Genomic DNA, 13061 nt, shown 5'->3' with positions numbered 1-13061 from the left:
TCATTGAGATATCACAGTAACCCACTGAGATGGGTAGTATTACCATTTTATAGATAAGGAGGCTTCAGATCTCACAGCTAAAGGATATTCAAGTCAGGACAAAAGACAAACTGTACCCGATTATAAGGCCTGTACTTTTGAAGTCTAGTTTTCTGGGACAAATGGCTTCTATAGTGACTTCATGTAAAATCGTACACGTTGCATTGGGCTATGCAGATCTAATAATATTGACGTTGTCAAATTGTTCTCACCACTTCTCATTTTGATTCCAAGAATTTACGTGAAATGTTACCCTGTATAATAATATTGCAGCAATTTCAGTATTTTCTGTGCCAAATCAGACCCACATCTTTTAACTGAAAGAAAGAGGTTTCCACAGTTTTAAGTAGATGTTCTCAGAGAAACCCATTTATAATCAGCAATTTAATGGATATGCCTACATTGAATAGCCTCAGCAAAATACATCAACTTTATTTCATTTATTCATTCAATAAATATTTATTGGGCACTTATTTTCCTGCTTCAATCTTTATCTCCTTACAATCCATTTTCTTCACAGTTGTCAGATGGATTTTTTAAAACTGGGCATTAGATTTTGCCATGCCCTGAAGATTTCCTGATGACTTCCCCTCTTATTTAGTATAAAATCCAAGCTCCACTGGGTCTGAGATGGTCTGGCCCTGAAGATATCTCTGGCGCTATTTTATTTCACTCCATCTCTGGGTCACTAAGCTCTAGATTCACTCTCCTCTCTCTTTTTCAGACACACCAAGTACACCCTTGCACAAAGGCCTTTCCATCCTCTCTGCTTTCCAGCTAAAATTCTCTGTACCAGGTCTCAAAGAGCTGGTTCCTTTCCACTCTGATTCTGACTCAAATACCACCTTCACTTTTTCTGACCAGTGCATCTAAATTAACCAGCTCAATTCCTGTTTTCATTCTCCTGAGACACTGCTTGCTATTCTATCACACTGTCTTGTTTTGTTTCCCAGTATCCACCACAATCTGAAATTATCTAGTTTGTTTTTAATTTATCACTTTTCTTGTTGATTGGACTGTAAATACCGTGAAAGGAAGGCAGGTGCCTGACTTGTCCACTCTGTATTCCCAGAGCCTCAAAATCTGTCATGCAGCACAACCTTACAGAGAGCTGTTGAATCAATGAATTACTGACAATGATAAGAAATAAATCCATCTAAAATCAAGCAAGGCAAAGTGGTTCCTAGTTTTGACTACTGAGCTGTGTTCACTTCATCTGTTTAGCTTCCAAGACATATTTTTGTATTTTCCATTTTAAAATCTGCATTGCAAAAGAGAAATGGCTTCATCCCATGATCTGACACATAGATCTACTTCACTATATCCCACATAAGAAATATCACCTCTGATCTTCAGCAACTTAAAATGACTTGCAATTTGGAACCCCTGAATTATATAGAGGGTTTGTCTAACTCATCAGTACAGTACATGACTCTAGAACTTTTTAAATATCTTGGCTCCAGCAAATGAGTTTTTTGAGACTTGAAGCTATTGACTATTGTGAGTTAGCTCTTTTACATCTATTTTTAGTCCTAAAAAGAACATAAGACTTTGGTGTTCCTAATATCTTCATTCTGTATCATTGAAAGTCTATTATGATCAATATTGGTTTATATGTTGATTTTTCTGCTGCTGATCCTCTCTTGAGGAAGAGAACTTCTTTTCTTTCCCAATATGCAGAATGTAGAGCACACAGTAGGAACTCTTCATATATTTTGAAAAATATTGAACACAATCAATGCAATTTTAATAGCTTATGGCAATGAATAAATTCAATATTTTTAATCTTAAAAATTAGTTCAGGTTTCTTTCATTTTCCTTTTTGGTTTGTCTAATAGCTATGTTTAAAAATAATAATGAAATTAAAGTAGTATAGCTAGAAAATCAGTCATGTTTGGAGGAATCTTGGTTGTAAATCAAATAAAAAATTGTCTGGTCTGCATGTACCAAGGGCAAATTACTTCGAGACGTAGTTCAAATTTTGCTGGACATTTAACAGCTGCAGCATATTTCCGACAGATGGTATAACAGATGAATCAGTTTCAAATTATCGACTGAACTGTAATATACTGGAAATGAAATAGATTTGTGAGGCTTTTTTTTTTAATTAAGCTTTTGTCTCCTCAAAGTTGATCTTCTAATTTAAAAGAAAAAAAAGCCTCTACAATACAAAATAATATAAAACAATTTTTACCCTTGGTGTAATCTGGAAAACAAATTCAAGTTTTAATTTCATAACTTCATGCAACAAAAGGAAACAGTATTCAAAAATTGAATCACCACCCAGGAGCTAGGCAGAGGTTTTAATCTCTAACACAGTGGTGACAGTAGACTTTTCTTTTTTTAACTCAAATTCTACAGTCTCATAAGAAGGTCAAGCTACCTAGAACTTTTAATAAACCAATAATCTGAAGATCATCAAGATCAACTGCAATATGACTAAATGAACTTGAGTACTCTTAAAGCTTTGATTGACAATCTTCCTAAGGGCAGGGCTCACTTGAATTGTACTTTATTGGCCCACTGGTAAATGTTGCAGTTTTTGACTATCTGGTTTCATTAACTGGTTAACTGAAAGTTAGTATTTAACAATAAGCAATGTACTTATTGACAACCAAGTCTATTTCCTAGACTACTTAACCCACTTAGCTTTAAATAACTAAGTGCTGTAGGTAAGCATCTTCCCAGTGTACTTGGCTTAAGTAACTTCAGATTAGGCCATGCATTCAAGATGTACAGAGTGAATAATGGAGCACTCTAGAACCAGTAAGGGTGAAGCTGTAGAAAAATCCTTATTCAATTGATTAATGTTTATGGCATGGTAGACTAAAAAAGTAGTCTATAAAATAGTATTTATAATATGATCTTCATTTTATGAAATAGATATAGGCAAAGAAATGACTAAAATAATATGTAAAACAAAATGTCAATCATGGTACCGTACTGATTGCTAGGTAATTGTTGACTTTCATTTTCTTCTATTTTCTACAGCTTGGAAAAACTTCAATTAACATATACTGATTTTATAACATTTGAAAAATAAATAGTATTAACTACCCAGTGATGCTGAGTGCAAAGATAATATGCATTTCCTTCAATGATGATTTATAGAGTGCCTACAGTTGGGGGACAACAGTAAACAACCTACAGTTTTATATTATAGTAAATAATAAAAAAATACACAGTATTTCAGATGGTGTTAATTATAGGGAAAATAGGGCATGACAGGAAGATGATTAGTGAATGGATAAATATACTTGAAATTAGAGGTTTTAGAAGGCCTTATTGATAAGGTATCATTTTTAGCAGAACTTAACGGAAAAGAGAAAAAAAGCCATAGGGTTATCTGATATCTGTGGAGCACCGATTCTAGCACAACAAACCCAAGTCAAAGGGCTCAGGAGCAGGAACAAGGTGGGTATGTTCAAGGGTCCTAGGAGGCCAGTGAGGATGGAGCAGAAGCATGAGGTAAACAGGAAGGAAAGTGGCCAGAGAGACTGCAGAAGACTATGATGGAAGCCAGCTTTGCTGGGCTTTGTAGGCGATTGACATGGTTTAGCTGTGTCCCTACTCAAATCACATCTGAACTGTAGCTCCCATAATTCCCACATGTCGTGTGAGGGACCCAGTTGGAGGTAATTAATCATGCAGTCAGGTCTTTCCTGTGCTGTTCTCATGGTAGTGAATAAGTGTCATGAAATCCGCAGGTTTTATAAAGGGGAGTTTCCCTGCACACACTCCCTTGCCTGCCACCATGTAAGACATGACTTTGCTCCTCCTCCACCTTCTACCATGATTATGAGGCCTCCCCAGCCATGTGGCATTGTGAGTCCATTAAATCTTTTTGCTTTATGAGTTACCCAGGCACAGGTATGTCTCTAATAGCAGTGTGAGAATAGACTACTACAGGGATTCTTTTTTTGTTTGTTTTTTGTTTTCCCTAAATGGAGTCTTGTTCTGTCACCCAGGCTGGAGTGCAGTGGTGTGATCTTGGCTCACTGCAACCTCTGCTTCCTGGGTTCAAGCGATTCTCCTGCCTCAGCCTCCCAAGTAGCTGGGATTACAGGCATGCACCACCACGTGCAGCTAATTTTTGTATTCTTAGTAGAGACAGGGTTTCACCATGTTGTCCAGGCTGATCTTGAATTCTTGACCTCGTGATCCTCCCACCTTGGCCTCCCAAAGTGCTGGGATTAGAGGCATGAGCCACCATGCCCGGCCAGGGATTCTAGGAGTTGGGCTTTAGAAACATTCAAAGAATGGAAGCCTCCAACAAGATAAAATGTGATATTTTGCCAAGCTTATTGGATTGAAAGTGGAAGTTTAATGTAAACCATGTTATTTTCTATCCAGACATGATTCTATTAAAATTTCTATATAAGGGCTGTCACAACAGGTTTTGATTCTAACTAATCCAAATCAACTTTTTGTCTCCAATGAACAAGGAAAATAAGTTGGAGAATATTTATTCCCCTGGGTATAAATTTGTCTTAAAAAAATGTAAGGATCTATATTAAAACAACATTCATTTATTTTAATTTCTGTTAATCTAGTATTAATTTTTTTAACCATATCTTTCTTAAATATATTTAGATTTTGAGTCACATACTATCCTTTGAAGTGGTGACTTGAAAAATATTCCCCTTTGTCTCCCAATAATCTGAATTCATTTCTCCTCATGTCAAGAACACAGAGGACCTACTATTGAATAGAATAAAGAAGTTGTATCCCCCTTCTAGAAGGTTTGTCTTCTAGAGAAAAATAAATTACCCAGTTCACTATAAGCAGTGGGAAAATTTCAATTGAAAGGAGTGAATAAAGGGAGGACACAAAGTAAGTTCTGCCTGAAGGGGTAAGGACAGTTTTAATATTTAAAAAAACCAAAAACATGATATGATAAGAACAATTCCACTACATATAAAATGACAGAGAAGAGCACTCCAGGCAACAGAGTCAATATCACGATAAAGTGTAAACATGGGAATGTATAGCATCTTCGAGAAGGAATGAGACAAAAACAAACAAAAACAACAACAGCATCAACAACAACAAAGCAAACATACTTGTTCTCGCTGCCTAAAATGCTCTTCTCCCAGTTTTCTCTTGGATAACTGATCATGTCCTACATCAAATCTCAGGAGGCGAGTGCTTCCCTGAGTTCACCATTGCTTATACTAAATTTAGTCTACCTTCCTCTCTTTTCAGGGAACACACTTCTTTTCTTTTTTTTAAACAATTATGACAATTAGTAATTCTGCATTCATCTGTGTATTAACTTGTTTCATATCTGACTCTACCATGAGTTATTAACCCTATTAGGGTGGACCTAAGGGTTGTGTTGTTTGCTTCTGTTTACTTCTTATATGGGACAGTGATGGGTGCCCAGAATGAATGCACAGTGGATGTATGGAGGGTGACGATCATTGAATCTACAGAACAGACGAACAAAAATGAACGCCAAGGGCAACCTGAACAATCTTATTCATTTGATCCTGTTTGGCATGCTCTCATTTTTCTTTCAAAAAATCTGTGCTGGATATCTATTATGTTTGAATCTAGGTAACTTTGATTCAAGGCTTCACAGGTTAGTAAATGTCACACAATAAATATGAATTGTATTCTGTAGGCCTTGAGAAACCACTGAAACAGCTCCTTCATTGGGGTTAGTTACATGATATGGTTATACCTACATTTTAGAAGAAACGAAACATTGACATCTGTGTGGTGGAGCCATCATTGGAGGAATGTTCTAGAAACTTGGACACTATTATACAGCAATGTAAATTAGAAGTCTCCAGGTGTGGTGGCTCACACCTGTCACCCCAGCACTTTGGGAAGACGAGTCAGGCAGATAACTTGAGCTCAGAAGTTTGAGACCAGCCTGGGCAACATGGTGAAACCCCATCTCTACCAAAAATACAAAAATTAGCCAGGCGTGATAGTGTGTGCCTGTAGTGCCAGTTACTTGGGAGGCTAAGGTGGGAGGATGGCTTGAACCCAGGAGGCAGAGGTTGTAGTAAGTTGAGATTGTGCTATTGCATTCCAGCTTGGGCAAAAGAGCCAGACCCCTGTCTCAAAAAAAAAAAAAAAAAAAAAGGTAAATTAGAAGTGATACAGAGGTGAATGAAGGCAGTAGCAGTGGAATGATAAGAGAAGACATTGGTGAAAGATATTTTGGAAGGTGACTGAATTTGTTTTTCAACCAGATGTGAGAAGTAATAGGAAGAAGAATAACAAAAATTACTGATTTCTTATGTGGGTGACTGAATAGAGTGTGTAGTCATTCACTGAGCAATGGCCATAAAATATGGACTTGGACTCATTTACCTTCTTTATTAAAAGACAGGAGGTTTGACTCCTTTAAGAACATATGCCAAGATTGTATCTTTATATCTAATTGAATTCATGTTTTTGACTAAAATTACCAGTCATAGATTCTGTAACTCATTGGTTAAAGCAATAAAGTTTGCTTAACTAGAAAACAGAAAGCAAGGGCTACAGCACTTGTAAAAACTCCCTAAGACGTTTAAGATACTCACTGTCCTTCTTTCAGGCAAAACTACCAAAGGTTTATTTTTTTATCTATATATTAAATTACTAAGCTTCGTTTCTCTTACTGTGATACTTCGCTGTTGAATAAGATTTTTCCAGCAAATATGGCTTTATTAATTGTTGTTATGGTAACTGTGAACCTTTTTCCATAAGGGGTAACCTGAAAAAGAAAGATAGCTATGCACTAATGCTCATTCATTTATAACTTCTGAGGGACCTTGCTCTCACCCACCCTTTTTTTTTTTTTTTTAAGACAGAATCTCACTATGTCGCCAGGCTGGAGTGCTGAAGCGTGATCTCGGCTCACTGCAACCTCCAACTCCCTGGTTCAAGCCATTCTCCTGCCTTGGCCTCCTGAGTAGCTGGGATTACAGGCACGTGCCACCACACCCAGCTAATTTGTTTTGTATTTTTAGTAGCGATGGGGTTTCGCCATGTTGGCCAGGATGGTCTTGATCTCTGACCTGTTGATCTGCCCATCTTAGCCTCCCAAAGTGCTGGGATTACAGGCGTGAGCCACTGTGCCTGGCCTCACTATTTTTTAAAAAATATAATCTGTTCATCCTTCCCTTTCTGATGCCTCTGTTTTTAAGCACACACATTTCCCTTATTTTAAGAAGAAATACTTTTTAGGTCACTGCTGACCCTTCCTCCCAGGTCACTTGAATGAAGAATTCTGTATTTCACCAGTAAAGAAATGCTCTGGGCATCTGGGGGTAATCTAAAGGTAGAAACAAGTTGCATTGATTTCCAGGATGTATTATATTCCAAAGACAGTTGCTTGCCTTGATATATAGTATTGATAATGTTTAATTTCTAAATAAAATTGTTTTCAGGAGGATTTTATGACAAATCAAAAACTATACCCATCCAAAAGAAAACAAAAACAAAATAAGTCATCTCAACACACATATGTGGCTGTGCACTCATTTTAGATGGAACTGAAGGCAGAAAATTGATTGGGTCATTTTTGCCATCATCCCCAGTGATGAGTAGCAAATTGATAGTGCTTGTCAGTAGGAGGTTTTTGAAATGAGCAAGTTGAAGCTTAACTCTGTTCTTAAAAAGGCAAGGACAGGAGAGATTCAAGTCCCGAAAGTTCAAATCAGGAAAGAAGAATCAAAAAGGAGGTCAGGTGTAGGCAGGTGATATGATTTGGCTGGGTCCCCACCCAAATCTCATTTGGAATTTTAACTCTCACAATTCCCACGTGTTGTGGGAGGGACCCTGTGGAAAGTAGTTGAATCATGGGGGTGGGTCTTTCCCGTGTTATTCTTTTGATCATGAATAACTATCAGAAGATCTGATGCTTTTATAAAGGGGAGTTTCCCTGCACAAGCTCTCTTCTCTTGCCTGCCACCATGTGAGCCGTGCCTTTCACTTTCTGCCATGATTGCAAATCCTCCCCAGTCACGTGGAACTGTGAGTCCATTAAAGCTCTTTCTCTTGCAAATTGCCCAGTCTCTGGTATGTCTTTATTAGCAGCATGAAAATGATTACTACAGCAGGCAAACAGAGACCAGAACTCAGGAGATGAAAGCCTCACCCAGACACGTGAACACCACACCTGGGATAACCTCTTCCATGTTTTATGTTCACACAGCCAGGAGGGCAAGAGAAGAGAAGCACTACAGTCTAGAGATTGTCACAGTTAAAAGGAGATCTTACATCTTTAGTGGGCAGGGAGAAAGGGAAAACATAAACAAGCAAAGGTACAGAGATGAGACTAATCAGAGGCTACAAAAAGTCAGTTTGATTAATATGCCAGGTGGGTTTTGGGAAGTGTTAAGAAAAAGTGATTGAAAGTGTGCTGATCCTTGAAAGCTAAGCAGAGAATTTGCGATCTCATCTAGAAAAGAATTGGGAACAATTAAAGATTTCTGAATGGAGACATTACAGAATGAAAGTGCAAGCAATGTCATTAAAAAAAATAAACACTGTTTGGTTTTCAAGCTTTCTCAGAGGGGAGACTCCCAGAGAATGAATTCCAGATGGGAAAACAAAATGCATCTAGAGAAAACAATGTAATCAGAAATAAATAGGAAATGGAGACGGCCCAATCCACTGAATTCTGTATTGCTAATGTTCATACAGCTACCAAGAGATGAGAAAAGTTGCTGGTTTTACATTCTGAAATAAGAAATAGAGCCATAGCAGTGAAAAATAAATGAGATATGTATATTCATGACCACAATAATGAAGAGATGGCTGCAATCTCATGGAAACGACTCTATTATTTTCCCACCACCTACATTTTTACTGAAGCTGGCCTCTGAACCTTAATTTAGAAAAGTTAAGTTCTAATTTCCATTTAGTTGTCAATTCTCTTGATTAAGTGACATATTCACGTGGAATCTCAGTTTCTCCATTTGTAAAGCAGGAGAAATGAACATTATCCTTGGGGTCTCTTTGATAGCCGACATTTCTGGATTCTATAATGTCACGAAATGTTTGTGAGAGAACAGAATTTAAAAAGTGAGCTTATTCCTTACTATCAAAAAGGTGCTGACTTAATTATCACTTGCTTATATAAAGAAATTAAACTTATTTTAGGAGCATTATAAATCAGACCCCTAAATACTGATATGGATTCACAGCAACATTGAAAAATAATTCTTCTTGTTCCTTTACGTTTTTCTAGGTTTGAAGCAGTTACTGTGATCTAGATAAATCATCAGAGTAATAGATAATGACACTGCATTTCTTTGTCAATAAAGCCTGGGACACGCTGCCAGCTCTGCTCATTTGAACATACCCAGATTTCAAGAAATTGTCACCCATTTACTGCTACCTTCATAACACAAGTGGATCATTGTCTGCGTATGTCATCACATTTGTTCTTTTTCATGAAAAATTGATATTCAAAGCTACCTAAATCACTGACTCAAAATGTTCATATAAAGAAACTTTTAAAAATGATGCATCCTTAAGGGAGTTTGGCATCATGATTACTTTCTTTGATCACATTTTACAATTCTGAGTTGTTGAACTGTGGGGTGGATTAGAAATAACCACAAGGCAGTGCCCTGTGACCTGTATGTAGGAAGCAGTTCTGAAAAATTACATATATATGTGCTATAACACAAATGTTTAATACTATTTAAAAATATTTCTGTATTCATTTTAATAATGTTTCTTATATTGTGTAGACCTATAATTTCAAATGTGCTAAGAATAGAAAAGGATGGAAGATAAAGATTTTAGAAAGAACTGATATTTAGAATTAGGGAACCTACAATTGCATTTTGGTCTACTTCTCATTCTTATATATTCTTGGGTACATTTATTAACATCTTGGAACCTCAGTTTTCAACTTGGTGAAACAATAACTCAATAAAGTCTTACTATCAATAGGAAACACGTGTTTATATAATGAATTTGGGAAGTGTGTGAGTAGTGTAGATAATACATATCTCTTGCTTAATGGAATTTGAGAGTCTAGAAAAGATATGAAAAGATACCTACCATATACTATCAAGTGCTATACTAGAGATGTCAATGCCACAAGAAAGTGATATGAGTACTTACAGTAGTACAAATAATTTTGCCCAGAAGACAATATTATCAAGCATCCCACTATGCTGATGGAGAGTTCAATGAAACGACATAAAATTCTTTTTAAATTAGAAAGTTATAGGCCAGTATTAGTTGCTTTTACCAACATAGCTTTATAAACAAAATTAGGGTTAACCACTTGATGTTTTCCATGTTTTTACCATAAATTCATCTTAGTTAAAACATGAGACACTATAAGGTATGTGCAAAAATATAATTTTGTAGGTAGTCAAAATTACTTATTTTTTGGAGGCATTCATGTAAACCAATGGAGTAGATCAAAATATTATTTTCTCCTATTTTTCTTTCTATTTTCATAGAAAATCTATTTAGAATCTAGAATGTCATATTATTTAACTGTAAAAGAGTGCATGTCAACTAATGAAGCCTAGCAAATTCTTTCAGTCAGTTGTCCACTTTCTATTCATATTCACAATCTTATTTTAAATCCTTACTATGTATACTCTATATTAGAAAATAGACCATGATATGGCAAATAAACGTATGTTATTGAAGCAAGGCAGTCACTGTAGACCCCACAGGACAAGAGTTTCTTCTCTAGTAACTGCAGGAACATCTATAGCAGAGTCTTCTATAAATAGCACTGTATCATTTGAATGCTTCAATAAATCAGTTTACAAATTCATTCTGCACACTGCTACATTTTCCTGATGCACTTTCTGACTCTGTGTTGCAAGCTAACCTAGAGAGGTTTGAATTATTTGTTTGCTATTAGTTCATCACTTGACATTTCGTATTTCTTATTATTCAGAACATAAGAATATGCACATTGATACATTTTCCTAAGTTCCACTTATTGGGTAGTGTTATTTGAAACATAATATGAAAATGCACTTGACAAGTTACCCTGGAGGTGACACAGCAGTTTGCAAAGAGAAGTATAAACATCATTTATTCGTGGCAGAGCAATGTTCCCTTTTTGATTTGAGTTCTCTAATATCTTCAAATGCCACTGTATACCAATAACAATTTATTTTTCAGTGGCATAACTGGTGATGTGGAAAATATTTTTCTTGGATTTAAAAGAGCACATATATTCACACATACGCTTTTGAGTCCATCCCTGTTCAGAATATAATTTCCTATAGATTGCAGACATTCTCTACTGTGTCTGATTTATCTCTGAGTTTTTATGTCCAGCAAAGTATCTGACACCACCAATGTTAGATATATATTTTTGAATGAATAAACACGTGTGCTTTTTCCTGTCTTTTAGAATTGGAGCTTATAGGTTTACAGGCACAAATTCCAATTACATCCTCAACTAGTATATACCCTACAAATCATAAATTCAATCCCATTGGAGGAGAATATTACCCTAAAATACCACCAAAGACTGTATTCTGGGGCTTACTCTTATAAATTGGGCTAATAATCTGTATACAACGGAGGCAAGATTGTCCTTTAAAAATTTGAAGCACGTTTTCCCCTGGACATGAAGCAAATTTAATGTGAGCAGCCATATTTTCTTTTATTAAGAATAATCCTTTACTTTGAGATGATTAGACTAAATGTTAAGGAAGAAACAGGAAAATAGTTTTGAGAATATGGTGTGTAGTTTCCGGAAAATTGCACTTCCTAGAAACAGATCACCTAAAGCGTATTTCTCTCCATCCAAAACTACAGGGAAAGAATAAATAGTCTCTCTTTCCTAACCCCTGCCAACACCTGCTACATTTTTTACCCAAGAATTCTCAAAGAACTGTAGAGATACCATTTGACTCTACAGCACAGCAATAGATCTATCACACAGAGAGGCCACAGTCAAGGTCAGCATTATTATTGCAGCCAGATTCAGTTAAAAAAAAAAAAGAGAGAGAGAGACTTTAACAACCTACATGACTTAATTTTATTTTTCATTGGATAAAAGCTAAAATAGGGTGTGTACAGGTTACATGGTAGTCAGCTGACACGTTTTTGTTCTATTTCCAGGGATAGCAAAAATTACAATGAAAAATGAATCAAAACATACTTAACGGACATTGCCTTTTCTCCTTGGAGGGGAAAATGTTCTACCTTACGTTGCTTCTTTTATTGTTTATAGCAGGCTTAACTATACATGCTACATAGTAATTTGTCTCAGAGTTTCAACCATTTTCTTTATGAGTTTGACTCCTGCTAGAATTAAAATGTCTCTGGAAGAAATAGCATTTGAGTATACCTTCTGAGAATGAAGAGTCTGAATGCAGCTTTTCATGGGTGGTTGCCTTAAGGGAATCAAAATAAAATATTAAGATGTGAGGCATTAAACTTCAGGGGAATAAAACTTGTCTCTTATTGAAAGCAGGAAAGTCAATGGTGCTATACCACTAGCTTGCCTTAGGCTAGATCTGCCTGCTAAGAATGTATCTACATGTCCACAAAAGAATAAAAAATAAATGTAGAAATAGCCGGGATTTTTCTAACATAATACCTGGAAATCATGGTTAAGCTTCTATTTTCTTATAGGTTGAGTTTTCATACAGTAAGATTTCAAATATTCAAGTATGCATGGAATTTTATCCTATGTTACCAACAGTACAACCTCTCAGTATTGTAGAGAATTCTAAAAGTAACACCATATGGCAAACAGATAGCTGAGAAAAATGCAAAAGAAAACTGATAAATAAATGTTCTAAAATTTGGAAACCTCTGATGACAAACACAAGTGAAACTGGTTTGAATACCAGGACAATGTTTTCCAGGATAATTTAAAAATAAATCTATTTTTTACTTATATAACTTCTAAGAAATTTGTATTGCTTTAGTAATGTACATGAGATAAAATTCAACATGATTTTATCTAACGTGCATACAACTGAGTATAGAATGTTGAAAGTCAAATCATTCCAATATTTCTGTATAAGAGTTCTTATTGATTCGCATGTTAGTATCATCTAAACTTTTATACATAG

The sequence above is a fragment of the Mandrillus leucophaeus genome, unplaced genomic scaffold (assembly GCF_000951045.1).
Source record: "Mandrillus leucophaeus isolate KB7577 unplaced genomic scaffold, Mleu.le_1.0 Scaffold1136, whole genome shotgun sequence".
Classification (NCBI taxonomy): domain Eukaryota; kingdom Metazoa; phylum Chordata; class Mammalia; order Primates; family Cercopithecidae; genus Mandrillus; species Mandrillus leucophaeus.
This window is presented reverse-complemented; position numbering follows the sequence as displayed.